The sequence below is a fragment of the Pollicipes pollicipes genome, unplaced genomic scaffold (genome assembly GCF_011947565.3).
Source record: "Pollicipes pollicipes isolate AB1234 unplaced genomic scaffold, Ppol_2.1 Scaffold_5724;HRSCAF=6776_pilon_pilon_pilon, whole genome shotgun sequence".
Lineage (NCBI taxonomy): Eukaryota > Metazoa > Arthropoda > Thecostraca > Pollicipedomorpha > Pollicipedidae > Pollicipes > Pollicipes pollicipes.
Genome location: NW_023596746.1, coordinates 34,877,570 through 34,897,245, shown reverse-complemented (window position 1 = coordinate 34,897,245; position 19,676 = coordinate 34,877,570). Strand labels below are relative to the sequence as shown.

The following is a 19,676-nucleotide window of genomic DNA, read 5'->3' as shown; positions in this document are numbered from 1 at the left end:
ACCCATCAAAAGGTCGTCGCGCAGTCCAGACGCTGAATGATCAGAGGGTGGTGCACCGTCTCCCGACATTAAAGCGCAAATATGCTGCATCTAGCAAGAACCATTGCTGGCGGATATCCTTTGCATCGTCGTTTCTCTCAATAAAGCATGCGTTTTGTGCAGCGGAGCAAGGTGTTATGGCAGCCACTAAAAGTGGGCTGGTTGAAAGTAAATCAGATAATTCCGTTTCTCCTCCACGCGGGCAGAACCGCGCGCGTTACATAAGTGCCTGTCAACCCGCTGCACTGGGCACAGACTACAGGCTCTCGAGAGCCGTAAATCGGCGTCGCGTAGCGGCGTTGATGCTGTTTGTGTCGCCACCACGTCATGGTTCGCGCACTCAAACGTCAGCCGTGCGAACGCTGGAGCGGACCCAGGAGATGAAGATGGAAGGCAGCAGAAGCGGGCCCAGGAGATGTGATGGTGGGCGGCGGAGGCGGACCCAGAAGTGATAAGCGGCAGAGGCAGACCTAGGAGGGATGGCGGGCGGCAGAGGCGGGCCAGGAAGAAGTAATGATGCGCGGCAGAGGCAGACCCAGATGAAGTGATGGTGGGCGGCAGAGGCGGACCAAGGAATGTCGGTGGGCGAAATCGGGACTGGCAAGAGGACTGATTGGATGGCATAGGGCACATACACCTCTTGCTCTCCCTCCTATATCTGCCGGTATGTGGAGGTGAAGCGCGCACGTAATGGATCTATTCTGTGCCCACTTGCGTGAATTGAAATCAAACTGAAACGAACTGCACAACACAAGCTGGAGGCCGAAAGTCAAAACTACTGCCGGCATCATTTCAATGTTATGAGCGAAGGATGCTCCTGACGGTTCATAAACTATAGAAACTAGGCGATGGTGAGATTCATCTCCAGTGTTGCTACCCGCCTAGCATAGCAGGCTGGCCCATCATGCATGCGGGACTTCCGAGTGCAAGATTGCAATAGAATGAAGTGCAACGATACATATGCACAATATAAGATGTACGTCTTATCAAAACGACTCCCACTAGGTGCCGCAATATGTAACAGCCACGATATATTTCAATCATAACCGCCGAAGCAACTCACTGCTTCTGAACTGCGCATATTTTGCGAAATTGCGCATGCAGCGGTATTTTATAATTTGTTACGAACTTTAAGAAATAGTTTTCGGCAGTCAAGAAGAAATTCTTGGATTACATTGGTGGTTTCCATGGCATCCTACGATAGAGTTTTTCACAGTACTTGACTTTCAGTTTTGCTTAACATAGTAAGGTACACTGTGTAATTCCTGTAAGAAATTCGATGAACGATGCTGCAGGATTTTGTGAGTGACTGTGTGGGATGTTTTGACATTCCTTGCAGGTTTGTTATGGATCTTGCAGGATCCCGTGAAGAAACCTGCAGGGTTTTGTGAGATATTCTGACTGACTGTCCGAGGGATCCTGAAAGATTTGTAAGGGATCATGCAGAGCTTTGTGAGAGGTCCGGTGGGTCTCTATGAGGAATCCTGCAGGTTGAGGGGGGGGGGGGAGGGGGAGGGATGCGCAAGATGTTATGCAGGATATTTTGAAAGCCGCGCATTTTTAACTATTAATTCTCAGAGATATCCTGTAGCATATCCTAAGAAATGTTGCTGGAATATCTTGTGAATTATAGGCTATATTCTGAAAACCCAAGCAGGATTTCTGAGGTGTTCTGGATAGTTTGTCTAGGAATATTGTAAGAATGTGTGTGGTATCCTACATAGCTTTAGCCAGGATACTGCAGGGGATCCTGAGATGTCCTGCATAGTTCATGTGAAAAACATCACACCAAAACCACAGAACATACCTACGTGCGTTTTATTTGACTAAGATTAGGTTTATTTCTTCGCTGAATGTGTAACAGGGTGACGGAGTGTAGCGGAGTAAGCTCATCCTGCCCAGGGGTCACACATGTTATCGTGTGTTACACCCTTTCCTCTACCCGTTCTCGCATGGAAGTCTGGCACGTCCGGACGCAGGAAGCCCCTCTGGCGCGGAGCCGGGGCGCCAGAGCGTGCAAGGTGGCGGGGGAGCTGGCACCCGCGAGCAGGCCGTGCGGAGAACATCATCCAGCTGCCCTCCGGGCCGAGAGAGAGGCGACGGGTGAGCCCGCCGTCGTCACGGCCCGATGAGCCAGATCATATCAGAGCGCTGCTCACGGTCTAAACTGCTGCCATATATCGTGACCAGAGCCCGGAAGACGCTTTCGTTGTGTGCACTTGATAGCCTCGACGGTGATATCATTCCTGCAGTGAAGGTGACGCCGAAAAACTCGTACTCTTGAGCTCGGGTTCTTTGGAATGCTTACAAAGCTCAACATCCAGAGCTGCAAAAGACTGTCAAATCTTGATCTGATAAGACTTAACAGCTCGAAAATCTTCTGCACATAACAATTCCTCAAAGTTGATATGCTGATGGGCTGCTAGAACACCTTCGAGCTGTTTAGCGTTTGTGGCCCAAATTCCCCGTAATCATCGCAATTTTGCATTTTTTTTATCGTCATCCGAGTGTAGTTATAACGTGCATCTCACCAGGTACGTTTACACTTGTAAGTCCCTAATAAAGGAAAACATGGCGAAAGAAACAAGTCAGAACGTGGTCAAGATGATCAGTGATAAATAACGAGAAGCTCCCACGAACATTGCAAATTTTGGACATCCACGAACATTGCAAACTTAGACATCCCACGAACATTACCAACTTCAACATCCACGAACATTGCAGGCTTGGGCATCCCACGAACTTTACAAACTTGGGCATCCCACGAACGTTACAAACGGGCATCCCACGGGCATTGCAAAATTGGATATCACTCGAATATTACAAACTTGGACATCCCATGGCAATCTTGGAGATCCCTTAGGCATTGCAAACTCGGACATGCCACACACATGAACATAACATGCACGTTAGAGGACTGCATGTCATCTGCTGTCATGCACGCATTGTTCAGATTTGATGGGATTAACCAGGCATATACATATCCTTGCGGAGCACTTTTTGATTGCCAGCAAAGGCGTATGATGAGATCGCTCTCAATTGTGTCTGCTTTTATTGCCCGCATCAGCAAACTCTGTGTGAAGAAGGAAGTCTAATTTTCCACAAAACCAAACGCTCCGGCTTTTCGCGTTGAAGCATACTGCGCTTACAGTTACTGCATGACAGGCAGCAGGCAAACCCTCGTTTAACCGGCGATTCAGGAGCCCCGCGTCTGATGAATACCGCTGCGCGCGTGCATGCAAGACTGCCAGCGGCACACCCTCGCGAGCCGCCCGCCACTTATCACGTTCGCTCTTTCTCGGCGCCGACCACCGCGTCGCTGACGGCGCGTCTATAAAGCGACGCCGTCGCCGTCTGCGGCCAACAGTGGCCGCTCCGCGCCGGTGAAACCATGAGGGCTCTGCTGCTGTGCACCGTAAGTGGCCCACGGGCCCCGCTCTGTGGGCCCGCTCTGCGGCCCGTTCCGTGGCCCCCACTTTGTGGGCCCCGCTCGGTGGGCCCGCTCTGTGGCCCGCTCCATGGGCTCCGCTCTGTGGGCCCCACTCTGTGGGCCCCGCTCGGTGGGCCCGCTCTGTGGCCCGCTCCATGGGCTCCGCTCTGTGGGCCCCGCTCTGTGGGCCCTGCTCTGTGGGCCCCGCTCCGTGGGCTCCGCTCTGTGGGCTCCTCTCTGTGGGCCCCGCTCTGTGGGCCCCGCTCTGTGGGCCCCACTCTATTGGCCCCGGGGCGAGACATCTGGCCGTAGCCGACACTGCCAGCGAGTGCTGGAGTGCAATCCCAGGTGGAGTATCGCACACCGCTGATTTTTTAGCTAAAATGCCGTTTAATCGTACGTGGTGTAGCTGACCTGTCTGGTGTTCCCCGGTCCCCTCTCTGACCTGTCTGGCGTTCCCCGGTGCCCTCCGCGGCCGCATTTGGGCCGCCGGCCGCCGGCGGTTGGCTTTTGGTGTTACCTTGCCGTGCGCGACTGCAGTTGTTTCGGCGTGACCGCGTCGGCGTTGAAGTCGCTGGACGTGTGTCCGGCCCAGGCGGCTGTTTAACGGCTGATCTGACGCGGCCCAGGTGATGGCCGCCAGCGTCGGCGGCAGCTTGGCCGCCAGAAGGGCTGCGGCCGTCCCCAGACGCATCCAACGAAGGGTGAGTCAGTCGCCCAACGTCTCACACCGAGCACCCGCTCAGATATGTGAGTGCACTCACAGAGAGCACTCACAGGGGCATTCACGCAGAGCACAACATGTGCTGGGACCGCGAGGGACGGCCCACAGTGGCCCTGTCTCGCCAGGGAGCACCTGCCCAGAAAAACGCCAGCTCCTCCTTTTTTTTTGACAAATTTGAGGATCTGGCAGGATCTGCGCAGATTAAAAACATTTTCTGGATTCACCGGTCTTAGTTTTCAAAGATAATGTTCTGCTGAACCTTTCTGAACTCTGTCACTTCTGAGGTTGAGCACAGCTAGAAATACTGAGTACCTTAAATATCATTGTTAATTAGCATCATTAAGTCGCTAAGTGGTACCTCCCGACTCCAGGTGTATACATATATGGTCGTAAATGACCGTAACAACTTTCAACTCTTACCAACTATTTACACTTACACCGCACATCAGCAGGCTCACCGGAGCAACATTTTGCCCAACTTTTGGGGGATATAAACGATTTATTTTTTACGAAAACGACAGTGAGCTGAAATTATTATGTCAAGGTCTTGAATATTGAGCATTTCTCACGGGCAATGTCCTTGCTAAAAAGTAGCAGTATAGGGTAGCAATGCCAAATTGAAAGGAAATAAAACCACTACTTCCGAGTACTCAGCACTTTCCTTTACGAAAAAATCCATGAAGAGCACCGGTCTGAGATTGGAAAGCACGGTGCTGCCACTCATCTGCGACGTCAGTAATGATGTAGTGTAGTTTTTAGTATAATTCTGTCACCTGCTAATGCTATCCCGTTTAAAGCTTCTATGTTTGGCATCATACAGTGGAACGCCAAAGTTTCTACATGTGCTATACACAGCTTACGCTGCAAGCACTAGCGAATACAGACGAATAATAAGCTTTGTGTTTCGTCTGGCTGGGATGGACTGTTGCAGTATGGTCCGGTCTGTTGTAATTTTTTCATTTTCTTAATTTCGTCACCAATTGGCTCGCAAAGTGTCCGTTTTTGTCACCGATCATATTCGATAAATCAGAAGTTTTTCACCCCGGTGATCGACCCGTTCCGACCTTTGACCCCAACGCATGAAATATTCCACCCGGTAACCAGCAAATCACGCGATCCCTCCACCAGGTCGACTCCCCATTCACTGGTGACCTGCACCAAAGCTTCGAGGAGTACCTGGAATCGAAGGGTGTCGGCTTCGACTCGCTGTTCGACGAGCCGTCGGCCGACCCGTCACCGTCCGCGCGTGGTGCGCCACTCCGGGAGCCCTCCGAGCGGAGCGCCCGGCCCCCGCAGGTGTACGAGGACCTGCCTGTGCTCCGGGCGTACCGGGAGCCCTCCGAGCGGAGCGCCCGGCCCCCGCTGGTGTACAAGGACCTGCCGGCACTCCGGGCGGACCGGGAGCCTCCTCAGCGAACCGCGCCGCCGCCAGAGCCGCCTCTGGCGTACGGGGACCTGCCGGCATTGCGAAGGACAGCTCACAGCGGTCCTGCCGCCAGGGAGCGGCCAACCCTGTACGATGACCTCCCAGATCGGCGGGAGTACCCGCTGTACAGGGACTCACCAGCCCGCGAGCACCCATCAGTATACCCGCCAGCCCGGGAGCAGTCACCGCTGCAGCCACCAGCTCGGGAGCAGGCGTCGCTGTACCCATCAGCCCCCGATCAGCCGTCGGTCTACAGAGAGCTCCCGGCCCGCCGTCGGACGTCTCTGGAAGACCAGCAGCCTTTGTACGACTCGGTGGCCCCACCCCAGCCGTCACTGTACGCTGAGGTCGGCCCTCGCGAGCAGGCGCTGTTCGACGCGCCCGCCGCCGGCGCCCGGCCCTCGGCCGGCTTGACTGCCGGTCGCAGCCGGCTCCCGTCAACCTCGCTGGTGCAGCGGCGCCGGCGGCCCGTCATCGCGTTGCGTCCGGCGCCGCCAAGCGCCGACGCAGCGCTGTCGGCGGCAGCCCTGACGACCCCGGCGCGCCGGCAGGGCCTGCCCGACCCGCGTGACTACGTGGCGCCCTTCTCCGCGTCTGAGGCGTCCCCGCCCCGAGCTGCGTTCGCCGAGCGCCAGGTCGGTGCGGAGGAGGAATGTTCCTGACCTGACCTGGTGACCAGGTCAGGATGTGCATCTGGGCTTCTGAGCCCTGGCCGTCTGACCTCCCTGACCTCTAAGCTCTGGCCTATCTGACCCCTCTGACCTTTGAGCTCTGACCTGTCTGACCTCTCTGACCTTTGAGCCCTGGCCTGCTTGACCTCCCCGACCTCCAAGCTGATCTGTGCTGAAGCGAGGTGTCGGGTGATACGGTGCGGAGTTTGGGCAACGCGTGCACTTACTCATATTTTAGCCTAGAGTCGGGTAAGATACGCTATAAAAAGGGAGCCACGCGCGGTTTTGACCCTCTACTGCTGCGAAATATTGCTTGTTACTCAAATGTTCAGAAAACAGTTGACTACCTTACAGAGTAAGCTTGTTGAAGATGCAGGCTGGTGACCAGCACTAAGGAACCCAACATAATGGACCCCATGGAGTGGCATCTCAGCCCGTGAATGGCGTCTTGTAGTGACGCATCGAAGGGAAGGAGCGGCGGGACCACGGTAGGACCAGACCCTGTCCCTCTAAACATAACGGGTCTCTCCCACATACCAGCTGGCTGCAGTGACGACTGGCTGTGTGGATTTGGACCGCTGTGCCGGCGATTTGGACTACTGTAGGGTGCATGGTGCAGACGTAACTTGAAACGCACTAGGGGTCGAACCTTCACATTCGAGACAAACGCCAAAGTTCAGATATTCGGTTCTATCCAGCTCAATATTAGTTGCACCTTTGCACATAATTTCGAGCTGTGAGTCCCACGAGCAGCGGTGAACCGAGCGTGCGCGCCGAGAGGCCTTACATGTTTGATTCGAGGAGGCCGCGCATATTTGAGTCTGGAGACCGTGCATGTTTGAGTCGGGGATACCGTGCATGTTTGAGTCGGGGAGACCGTGCATGTCTAAGTGAGCCTGGAGGACGTGCATGTTTGAGTGTTTGAGTCTGCAGACCGTGTATGTTAGAGTGTGTGAGTCTAGAGGCCGTGCATTTTTGAGCCGGGGAGACCGTGCATGTCTGAGTGAGTCTGAAGGCCGTGCATGTTTGAGTGTTTGAGTCTGCAGACCGTGCATGTCAAAGTGTTTGAGTCTGGAGGCCGTGCATGTTTGAGTCGGGACGGCCGTGCGAACGCGGTCAGTGCGTGACGTGCGCCTGGAGCCTACTCTGACCGCACGCTCCCTGACCGTGACCGACCATAGGCAGGGTGTGACCGACCGTGAGCGCGTGAGACATGACAATCGCTGACGGCAGCGCGCAGTCACAAGACGCCCTCGAGTGATTCCGCGCGACGGCGTGAGTCCGAAGCACCGTGAAACTCGGGCGAACAGCGGCCGACCAGGAATGAGGCCGCCGGAAATCGTCGGTGATTCGGCCGCAAGAGAGTCGTCTGAGCGCGTGACTCGCGTGTGACCGTGTGATGCGGTGCGTGGGTAGGTCGTCCAGCGCCCGCTGACCTCGACGGCCGGCGGTGACCGCGCGCGGACCCGCCCGAGGCACGCTGACCAGCCGGTCTGTGCCGCAGGCGATCGCCAGTCCGCGTCAGGACGACTACGGCCTGACCATCCCGAAGAAGCAGGAGAAGCAGCGGCTCGAGTTTCAGGTGCACGGCCAGGAGGGGCCGCACAGCTACCGCTTCGGGTACGACACCGGCACCGGGTGAGTGACGGGGTGGACGGCGGTGCGGCCGCACCGGTGCCGGCTTCTGGTTTCGCTCCAATGTCGTGGCGTGGCGTCCGTTCTCACACTGCGACGTCACGTGGCCTCTGCCGTCACGGTGCCGGCACCTCCTGGCCCTGGCAGCTGACACCACACTGACATCCCGTGCGGTGACCGGGCCGCTGTGGCTCCCATGGTAAGCCCCGAGTGATAACGCGTCAGCACGCGTCGGAGGCTTCCGCCGATGTGCCGCCACCGCTCCGGCGTCCGTGGACGCGGGATGGGTGCCCCGAACTCGGCCAGTAAATGACGCGTCACAGCACGCGGTTCGTGACATTATGTCTGCCGACAGCTCTTCCCGGGCCTTTTTTAGCTAGCCTATCCGAATCTTTTGAATGCATGAATTTCTGCGATCATAGCTCACTCTGAGCTGTGCTTGTTGTTTGAGTCCTGACGCTTACTATCTGATCGTGCAATTCCGAGTCAACGACAGAATTTTCTGACAAAAGTTGATCGTGCTGCAGTGCTCGGCACGGTCCGCCCTGCCCTCTGACGTCGCCTAACCTTCAGCTGGGGCCTAACCCATGCGCTAGATTGTGCCGTGATGCATTTCACTATTTATGAAGCTAGTTGATGCTGAAAACGTTCAATGATCTGATTATTACAATCCCTCAAAAGCGAAGCCAGCCCCGATTGCTGGCACTGAGGGGAGCAAGACCACCTTTCACCAGGACTATGGTAACACACACGGTCGCTGCGCTGTCGTGCGATTATCAAAAGGTGTCGCACCTGTCCGGCTTTTGTCTTGGGTTCAGTGCAACTTTGTCGGGTCACCCTTACTACAACCTTAATCTGGCTAAGTAAGCAGAGCTGAATAGCCAAGTGAAGTAGAGCATGAAGGAGAGACCGACGCAGAGAGCTATCAAGGAGCACATTTAAATAGTGGAGGCAGCGGGTAAATGATGCTGGACATTGATCCTAATTGAGGAGCAATTCCCAACCATCAAGTAATACGACTTAAAGGCAGGTCTTCGGGGTGGAGTGCGGACCGCACACGATATTCCAATGTAGCACACGTCATGAGATGCTGCACTTGTCCGGGAAAGATTACTTTCCGCAACATTCTCTTCGAACCATGTATTCCATACACGATTGATGTCGCAAAGTACATCACACCACGCTGACGGCGACGTTGTCACGATTAGCACCGGCTCGTGCCGTCCAGCCGCCTTGCGCAGGTGCACGAGCTAGCCGTCACGGCTCGGCGGGCGGGCTGCCTGTCCCGTGTCCGACGCTCTCCTATTAGCCTGACCACAGCTGCCGCCCCAGCTGCTCTCAGCGAGCTCGCTGCCTGTCCCGTGTCCGACGCTCTCCTATTAGCCTGGCCACAGCTGCCGCCCTAGCTGCTCTCAGCGAGCTCGCTACCTGTCCCGTGTCCGACGCTCTCCTATTAGCCTGACCACAGCTGCCGCCCTAGCTGCTCTCAGCGAGCTGGCTGCCTGTCCCGTGTCCGACGCTCTCGTATTAGCCTGACCACAGCTGCACCCTAGCTGCTCTCAGCGAGCTGGCTGCCTGTCCCGTGTCCGACGCTCTCGTATTAGCCTGACCACAGCTGCCACCCCAGCTGCTGGAAAACGCTGCCCGCTGTCTGGGAGTCGGGCCGGCAGCTCCTATCGCGCAGGTTGAGCCGCAGCAGGAGCTCGCTACTAAACGCGTTGTGAAGAGGCTGGAAGTCACTTGAAGGTCTTGGCTACCGTTAAGGAAGCAAAGCATGGATCACCGCTATCTGTTATAGAGCGCTGACACATAACTAAACACGTCAACAAACGTTTTGGGCGCGCAACGCGTGACCCAACTAAATGAGTTTTATTATGTTCAAGCACTTGGTAGCGACCATGACCGCATAAGTTTGGACATGTTGGCTATCTTTCGCCTGACATGAGACTGCCATCAAGCAAAGCACGATTGACAGATTTGAAAGCCACTCACGAGTTGAATACCCCAACTAATGGCGGCACACGCGGGACATGCTCTGATAATGATTGATTCTCTCACGTAACGTACTGCTATGTTTGTAGCATCGATTCAGCCCCAGATCCATGACATACATGGTGCGTAGTTTATTGTGAGCATGGCCGTAGTGCTGCCCTGCCACCCTGTCCACCACGGTGACGCCTCGCGTCTCTCGGAAGGGGGCCCGTCGTACTTCCCCCCCCCCCCGCGTTCAACGCCCGTCAGAATGGCTCTATCTTTTCAAGCCGTGACACTGCATCCGCCGTTCCCAGCAATGGGAGCAGGCTCACACGTTGGCGCCTTAACAGCAAATCCTTCTCTACCGTCCATCTCGCGTGGGTAGTTTGTCTGCAAAGCTACCCAATTTTGCCCCAACTAAGCAGGTCGTAAATAAGTGCAATGGACTTTTCTGCACCGCTTGCCAGAAGCGAAGCCATCAAATTTTAAAGCTGTGCTCACAATCCAATATGAAAGGCTCCGCATCATGTTGAGGCATAAATGCCCCACTGGGGCTGGGAATCCGCAGACTAAGGGAAGTTCGTGCGTCCCAGCTTACGAGCGGAAAGACTACACCACCAAAGCATGCATTAATCCCACTGCCAAACTTAACAACGCTATGCAGTTCACATGAACCCTAGCTTAGCAGAAGCCATCAGTGCCTACGATTAACAGGCATGGCACCAGACCAGATGCGTTAAATGCGCATTTTTCCTTGCGGAGGTTTGTTATATTTGGCGATTTGTGTGGGCCTACCGCTAGCGCTAATTCGCAAGAGATGCATCCCCAAACAGTAACTTTTGCTCAACCTCCTAGGTCAAAAAATTCCTGGAGTCATGCTGGCTCAAACTTCCTTACGTAACTAAGGTAGGCGACAACAAGCTGTGGAACCGAGGGGTGTGTGAACGGATGTCACCTGCGGCAAAGTGTGTCTGCGTGACGTAGGTCCGGGCCGGTCAGGTCCGGAGCTGAGCACCGTCGCACCCGCTCGCCCTCTGCGCACCCGTTCGACCGCCGCCGCCGCCGCCGCCGGCGGCTCTGGCCCAGTTTAGCGGGCGCCGATGCGTCTCATTGGCGGGCTCGTCTCGCGCCGCGTTTCTGCCCGCCATCGGCCCGTCGTGCCAGCCGCTCGGCCTGATGGACGGAAAATCACCCAGCGAACCCTCTCGGCGGCTAATCGAGTCACCGGTCTCAGTGAAGGATGTGACGATGCTTGGGAGAAGCGCACCCGAGCGCGACGCCGGCCAGTTCCGAGCCTCCGCGACGAGAGAAATCGCGGGATGAATCTTGACGGTCGCGCCTGTCTCGGTGACCACCCAGCTGTGATCGCCACGGGAACATGGCCGGCGGCGCGAGTCTCGCTCTCTGGACTGCGTCAGAAGATCCGAACGCGTCTGGTTCCGCCGTGGCCGCGGTTCGCGGCCATCTCGCCCCTCGCTTTCCGCCCCGTACCACGTCCCTGCCGTGCACGAAACCGCCCCAGGGGTGAGGTAATACTGCCCCGCTCTGTCTCCTCAGTCTGTCTCCTCTCCCCTGCGCTCTGTCTTCCCTCCCTGCGCTCTGCCTCCTCTCCCCTGTGCTCTGCCCTCACTCCCTCCCTGCGCGCTGCCTCCACCCCCCTGCGCTCTACCGTCCCTGCGCTTTGCCTCCTCTCCTCTGTGCTCTGCCTTTTCTACCCTTGCGCTCTGCCTTCTCTCCCATGCGCTCCGTCCTCTCTCCTTTGCTCGGCGCCGCTCAAGCCGGTCAGGCACACTTTCGCTGAAATCAGTGGTGCGAAACGGAGCTGTGGCGCGTCGGAGCCGGACCGTGACGAGAAACGAGCCGCACGGCGATGTCGGCGCAGCGCGCCGGGAACGTCACCACTTTCCCCGGAGCCGCGGCGGATATGATGTGGTCCCGCCATCCCTCCACGAGGGACGCCTGTGGCATGAACGTGTCCGGGGGGGGGGGGGGGAGGAGGCGGAGCATCTGACAAATCCAGGGCTGATAGCTCCGGATGAGGTGTAAGGGGAGGGAGAGGCTAAGCCGACGGAGCCCGGCCGACGGAAACTTTTGGTAGCGTGATGGTCGATGCTACACATAACCAGAACAGGCCGATGGTTTACTGGGTCTTGTAGTAATCAGAGGAGCACAACATTTCTGTCATTCGGGCCGACGCGGAGTCCGATGGAGCGAGCGCACATGACAGATGCTCGACACACGTCACACGGACGCAGCCAACGGTCAGACCAAGGTCGTCCTTACGTGACCAGCGTCAGGCGCGGACCCGCCAGACGTGTGCGATGTCGGTCAGGCGGACCAGATGACGGCCAGACGAGTCTGCGCACGACAAGACAGCTCGCCGCCGAGTCAGACGGCTCGCTGTCGGGTCAGATGGCTAGTTGTCGGGTCAGATGGCTCGCTGTTGAGTCAAACGGCTCGCTGTCAAGTCAGACGGTTCGCTGTCGAGTCAGACGGCTCGCTGTCGAGTCAGACGGCTCCAGCGGGCGGTGCGGGAGCTGAGGATCCACCGGGCTGCCGGTCGGCCGGTGCCGCTGTCGGCCCAGTCGGTGACCTCCAACGGTATCGACCGTCGGAGCCGGCCGGCGCGGGGGCGAGTGCCGCCTGCGGCTGCAGTTTGGTCGATGCCGAGGTGCCGTGATTCCAGTCGACCGCAGCCGACAATGGGGCACTACGAGGCACAAGTCCGCCGGCTAGCGTGCTTGTGGGAATGTGGCGGAGCCGTGGTAGAGTGGGGAAGCCTCTTGCGCATCACGAAAAAAGTCATGAAATCTGACCTTCTCCGAAAGGTCTTCGGAGGGTTGGCTGGGATATTTATGGCACCGCTTCCAATGAAGCGACAGCGGGCTTGTGCCACGATACCTGCTGACCATAGTGTGATACCGAATGTGCAAAAGGAAAGAGGTAAATATTAAAGCTGACAAACATGCTGAGATCCGTGATGGTATTATAAGTGTGGTGCAGCATACATTTACGGAACTATGCAAATCTCAAACACTACTCGGGTGTAGTGTTGCCGTAATGTTTCTGCCGCTTTCTTCGCAGGTACAACCGCCAGTTCCGGTTTGAGGAGAGAGACGGGTACGGAAATCTGAAGGGGCGATACGGCTTCTACGATAAGTCTGGCAAGCTGCAAGTTGTGAACTATTCTGCTTCCCCGAAGGGAGGATTTCATGCGGAGGGCAATTTCGGAAAGTTTCCTGAAGCCGGTCATTAGATAAGCTTTCTACAGAAACACCCGCGAACACGAGGTATGTACCAGTCAGTCATGTACCAAGATGCAAGAAGTCAAAGTCGGATACCAGAGCATCCCTCGCCAAAAATTACAAAGGAATCTTAGGGATAGAAAGACGGTTAAAATGAATTTAAATTCTGGACCAAAGGAGACCTCCTTGAGAACAATTGGAAAAATGCCGAATCCTACGGGAGCATTTGGCAGACTGTACGCAAAGATCTTAGATCTTGGGAGAGTTCTCAACAACTTCACAAAGTAACGTCCCGAGAAGAGGTGAGGTCCCGTAACTTCGTGGCCTATATTTCGAAATTGTAGCATCACTTTTCCATGCACTCCACGCAAGCAGAGCTAATTGCTTCGCTGACGCAGCACCCACGCCGCTATCCCGATGGCAAGTGTCATACCGTGAGTGAAATGCAGCAAAGTACGCCTGAGAGTATCAGCGACCCACACGATAGCCTTCCGGCTGTTTGTAACCAACTGCGCGTCCTCTGAACGCCTTGGCCGTCGACAGGCATCGTTTGGCCAAGGCGCTCAGTGCTGTGTGCCTGTGTGCCGCGCAGCCCCGGCTCGCCAGCGGCAGCCGTCAGTCGGCGGCGGCGCCGGAGCTCGGCCGTCACGCCCGCTCCGCTCGCCTGGACTAGACGGCCGCCCGGTCCACGAGCGCCAGCTGCGCACGTGACATACTTCGGACGGCGCCGTACCCGACACCACCTCAGGGCGGGATTCGCCGCTGGCGCCGTCTAGTGGTGAGCTCTGGAGTCACAGAGTGCCCGGGTCGACGGCAGATGTCGCCCGTGATGGGCGTGGTGAATCGATAGTTTCGTGCTAAACCCAGGGGGTAATTAGTTATCTCACGTTGATATTGATTTTCGCGAGATAGGTCGCGCCCATTACAACCTGTTACCGGGAGTTTCGTTGTGTGTGAATGCGCTGTTGTCTGTTAATGAGTGCTGCCTGAAAACTTGTTAAAATACACCGATGCCAAATATCAACCAATGCGGTCGCGAAACTATGTGCTTTGCCTGAGCAGGTAAGTGGTTATTCAACACCAACATTAATCATTAAACGTGCATGGCAGAGACACTTCCGGACGTTGGTCACGTCTTTTCCACTTTCCGTCGTCATGGGGCTAGGATGTTTTTTACCCGTTTCCATGCTGGGGTCCTAGTCCTTTGTTAGTCTTCGTTTGCCTTCGGGGCCTTCGTTGCTTTTTTCATTTCGTCGTCAAACAGTTTCAGCTTCAGTTTTGGCGAGGGACATCACTTTCATTAGCGATAAATTTGCCCATAGCGGTACGCTGGCGAGCACGGCCGCAAGTCGAAGCGAGTTTTAGTGTAAGCCAAACGATCGTTGGATGCCGTCAGCGGCCCAGCCCAGTCCATTAAGTCATACAATAAGTCCAACAATAAGCCACTTGTTGGAATGATTCGTGAATGCAATGAACTGAACTGAACTTAGCCCTGACACTCTTCTCACTGTCATGAAAATTTCAACAAGAAGCAGTTCAATTTTTTCACAGTGTAGTTTATATATGTATATACATACATACATATGTATATACATATATATATATATATATATATAAATATATATGTATGTGTATACATATCTGATGCCCTAATCCGTAGTTTTTATACGCATCTGCATCCGCACTGATCAAGCTGTATTTTTGGGAACATTACAGTTTCACTGCGTCACATCCCCACTCCCAGCACATCCCCAGCAGGGGAACCGTTGTTTTCCTTCAATTGTCAAAAATTCGAATGACACAGACCAAAGCCGGACTCAGATTTGACAGTACAGGACTGGAGCGACGCGAAATCGACATGTCCTGGCGGAGGAAAGAACGAACAATGATATCGACAAATTGTGAGCCGCTGCATGTAACGGTGTCGAGCGCTGCTCATCGATCCGCGGGTTCTAGGGTGGATGCGTGACTGCTGATCCACGGGTTTCGCGGATGTATGGTTATCGCTACCAGTGTCGGACCTCGGCAGCTAGAGCGCATAGCAGCATGAAGCCGACTGCGTCGTTGAGGCAATATGCCGTCTCACGTCGCTAAAAATCCCAAACTGTCGGACCGATCCGTGCGGGAGTTGACACATGCCAACTTTGCGAAATTGGCTTCGACTGCGACAGGTTGTAGTCTAAGCCGAGATCGAATGACTATGGAAACTGGGGGAGGGGGAAGGGGGGGGGGACTGAACAGTGTTTCGCGACCGTCAGTTTAGACCACAGCAATTATTGTCGCGTGCTGGCCACAGGCACCAAAGCCCTATAATTGTCCCAAGGTCATGGCTACCATCGAGTAAAAGTTTGGATCTTTCCAGGCCCAAGACCAGCGAAATTTCGAGAAGTCTTTGGCAAACATGAGAGTCAACTCCATCCTGGTCTGCGTGCCCCCGCCTGCCGAACTCAGGAGAATGGGTTACTCTGACGCATTGTGAGGCCCAGTCGTGTGGGTTTCTAGAGCTTCCAAGTGTCCATCCATACAACTGCATATTGACGTCGTATACACGATGCCAAAATTTACTTGCGCCATTCCCTCGCGTATCCCACACCGCAATAGGCGCCTTGTCACTGTATGACAGTTTACGTCAATAAGTGCCCGGGTTCCGGGAGCAACCTGCGAAGCCCAGGTGGCGCCGGCTAAGCGAATACAGCACCGCCGCAGCATCAGCGAAACCCATCGCCGTCGCGGCACCAGCGCAAATCCAATCGCCTTCGCGGCAACCAGCGCAATCCATCACCGTCGCGGCACCAGCGAAATCCATCGCCGTCGCGGCACCAGCGCAATCCATCGCCGTCGCGGCACCAGCGAAATCCATCACCGTCGCGGCACCAGCGAAATCCATCGCCGTCGCGGCACCAGCGCAATCCATCGCCGTCGCGGGCACCAGCGAAATCCATCACCGTCGCGGCACCAGCGAAATCCATCGCCGTCGCGGCACCAGCGCAATCCATCGCCGTCGCGGCCCCAGCGAAATCCATCACCGTCGCGGCACCAGCGAAGTCCATCGCCGTCGCGGCACCAGCGAAATCCAGCACCATCGCGGCACCAGCGAAATCCATCGCCAGTGAACAAAACTGCAAGCCCGGTTATCGAGGCTGGCGGGGCCATATCTACACTGCATTTGCACGTTGCGGCTCGAGTCTCACGACCGACCAACATACTCGCGTACGTTGATTTCTTTTATTATTACAAAATTTGCGAACAAAGCACGATGCCCTGGGGGATCGCTAGAGGCCCGGGGCGGAACACAGGTCCACCGCGGCGCGTGTGAGAGCGTGTGTCCGTGTGAAGATGTAGGCTGGTGTCGGTGTACAGTCAGAGGACCGGACGGCCGGCGCGGGCGGGACGCTAACCCTCACACAGGGACAAACAAATCACCACTACATTACAAAGCTCAGAAAGTCAATAACCCGGTGACATCTGCACACAGAGGTCGCCACCGGCTAACAGAGCGCACGCGCTACCACGACCACAGTCACTGGCTCCGAACGCTAGGGGTCGGCCTGCGTGCACGCACTATTCAACGGCGGCCCAACCAAGGGACAATGTCATCAACTAAACACAACGCACGCACCTTGGCCTCCTGTCACAAGTGAGTCATAGATTTAAAATTTCCAATGTAGCGTTAAAGCTTCTGACCACTTTGTAAGGCCAAACGACTTGTATAAACGGCTACCTTTATACACACGCTATATTAAAAATAGTAACAATTTTAGGTTCGTAACGCCGCACAGGCGACCTCAATGCCCGTTCCAGGAGGGCAAGAATGAAACAGCGACTGGCGCTCGCCGCTGACCGCCATGAAACAACGCCGGGCACGCGCTGCGGACAGCCATGAAAGGCGGCTTGTCATAGGGCCCGGCCGGCCGCTGGTAACTGGTCTCCATTGCACTGGGGCCCGCTGGCGGCGCCTCGCCGGAGCGGCGGCGTGCGCCCCAGCGGCCGGGGCCGGCGCGACGGCCGCCCTCGCCCGCCTCCCGCCACTTGGTTTGTACTGGAGCGTCGCCGCACGGCGTCGGAGCGTTACGCTACGTTTTGATTACTCTTCTATGGCCGGGGTGAGGCGCGCTGGCACCGGCGCGAGCCGGCGAGCCCGGCCGCCAAGAGCACGGAACCAAACGAGACCGACCGGCACCGATTGTCAGCCAGCACTGTCGGGGTGGTCCAGCGAAAACGGAAACCATCGCCGCGCCGCCGCCCGCCGCACGATCAAACATATACATATATATCTATACAGAGGACACAAACAGTGGCGCACAAACAGGAACAAATAGGCTTCGTCTGTGAGTGCATATCCAACAATAAACACAATTTGTACAGTGGAGCAGAGAGCAAGCCGGGGAAGATTGAGCACATGGACACAACACATCGGGCCGCTGGTGGTGGGCCTGGACTGCGGCGCCGGCCCACTTTTGATTTCGCCGGTGCGTGGCGCGCCGGCGCCCAGTCGCACCAGTGCGAGAAGTCCTCACATTATGGAGCGCAGGCAAACAAGGCGAGACAGAGACGGGCGCGCGCGGCGCCGCCCGGGCCGGGCGCCCGCCGCCGCCGCCACCGTTGAGATCGGCTCCGCACCGCGTGCGCGGCGGCGGCCGCTGCTATGTACACGCCCGCTCACGCGCCCGGGGCCGGCGCACACCTCCTGAGAAAATAGACACTCTTCTGCGTCCACATCGGTCCAGTCTTGCACCGCGTGGTGGCGAGCAAACCCGTATCAGTGGCACTCTTCGCTCCGCCCTGGCTCTGCGCCGCCGCCGGAGGCGCGCGCACCGCGCGCGCGGGCGCAGACGCGGTCGCTAGGTCGCCCACGGGTTCGGTCATGCGCGGTCGCTTGTGCATCGGGCCAGACTCGTAGTCGCTTAAGCTGGGCTCCGGCGAAGCTGTGACTGTGGCTGGGGTTGTTGGGCGTCAGGTGGCCGGATTGTACCATGCCTGCAGCGCAGAGGACGACGTCAGTGAGGCGCCTCGACAAGCATGCGCTCTCTCACCGGCCCACCTGCCGGGCGCAGGGGAGAGCCGGGCGGTGCTGTTTATCTCCGACAGATCGATGGCGAAGCTTTTTTACGCCTCAAAACAAAATATGGGAAGTGGATGACGAAGATTCAAGTGCAGATGCTACAGAAATAACCAACGACGCACTCTGCGACCCTCCCCTCCCGGCACGCTGACCGCACATGACGTCAAATGGGCTGCAACAGCGGGCACTCTCTCATGCACAACATGCACGCGGCGGGACAGCGTCGCAACAGATGCTGGCAGCCCCCGACCACGACTCCATTCCGGGCATTGTTAGAATTCCCTGTCCCGAGCTCTAAGACAGGCAGCTGGAACACCAGCCTGTCATACGATACAATGCTCTTGATATGGTGACTGGAATGTCTGCACAGAGGTTTAAAAGTTCCACCACACAGTTAATGGCTTAATTCAGCTTTGGTTGTATAGCCACGCTGGTTGTGACGAGCACGCGAACCCGTAGCGCGTCCTTTGATCTGCACTGTTTTCCTGATTGTTTTAAACGATAGTCGCTGCATCAGGATAACCTGTCGACCGTTGATGGATGTAGAGAATTGCCAAATTACGGCAATGGAATACAATATTCCGGTGAGGATTCTCAAATCAGAATGTCTCCTGTTATAGAACGTAAATCCGTCTGGTGTAAACTGGCAATAGCTCCACCTTCATTGCAAAGCCTGGCGCCAACCACATTTGCTCGGCTCAAATCCGGTTTACGTTCCCCACTGGACCTTGAACACCCCAGTCCCCGGGGAGCCAGCGCAGAGGATGAAACTGGTGAGATCACACGTCCAACGTCTGAGAATCTACGTGATTCCCTGCCCCACTGCACCAAACGATACAGGATTTCAGGCCAGAAGACCCGTCCCAGGGAAGAGAAGAGATGAATCCGGACAGACCTGTCATTTACTACCAGACACAGGCCTAGCGTCTATGCAGCTGAGCAAAAGGTGTACAACCGCTGCCCAGCGTACGCAAACAGAACAGGCCTACACCCGCAGAGACCGGGGCGATTGAGACACGCAGAGCTGACAGCAGGAAACCTCGTGGAATCAGTCGGTCCAAAGCAGCAGAAAGTGGCTGCCCTCTGGTCTTCGGGCCGAGATAAAGTTAAGATTTCCTTAATATGATATAGGACCAGAAGAAGCCCGTTTCGACGGCTCAAAAGCTTAAAACATTGCACAGCTCCATTCCCTGCTTGTTCCCAAGGACACAGGGGAGAGCAGGCCCGGGACGGCGCCGAATATACCCTGATCGCTCCCGGTCAGAGCAGCTGAGCACTGACCCCCCCTCCTTAGGCCGCTCCACGCCCGCACCAAACAAACCCGACCATGACCGGTCAGATCAGCTCAACACTGACCTCTGCAGCCCACTCCACGCCGACACCAAACAACTCCGACCATCACCGGTCAGAGCAGGTGAGCACTGACCCCTCTCCGCAGCCCGTTGCATGCCGGCCGAGCAGGCGCGCCAC

General features: G+C 56.3%; 2 long non-coding RNA genes across 3 annotated transcripts; both read left to right on the top strand.

Annotated features, from left to right (window-relative positions):
• The first annotated feature begins 3,393 nt into the window (after positions 1–3,393).
• Positions 3,394–5,453, top strand: LOC119103938 (uncharacterized). Its single transcript, XR_005094842.1, has 3 exons — positions 3,394–3,454; positions 4,099–4,173; positions 5,322–5,453. It is a non-coding gene; the product is annotated as an uncharacterized LOC119103938 (long non-coding RNA).
• A 659-nt stretch (positions 5,454–6,112) lies between these two features.
• LOC119103600 (uncharacterized) lies at positions 6,113–13,892 on the top strand. Of its 2 annotated transcripts, none has more exons than XR_005094783.1 (4): positions 6,113–6,254; positions 7,795–7,928; positions 12,984–13,189; positions 13,737–13,892. It is a non-coding gene; the product is annotated as an uncharacterized LOC119103600 (long non-coding RNA). The 2 variants fall into 2 exon arrangements; XR_005094784.1 differs by having other exon boundaries at positions 13,688–13,892.
• Positions 13,893–19,676: the final 5,784 nt, after the last annotated feature.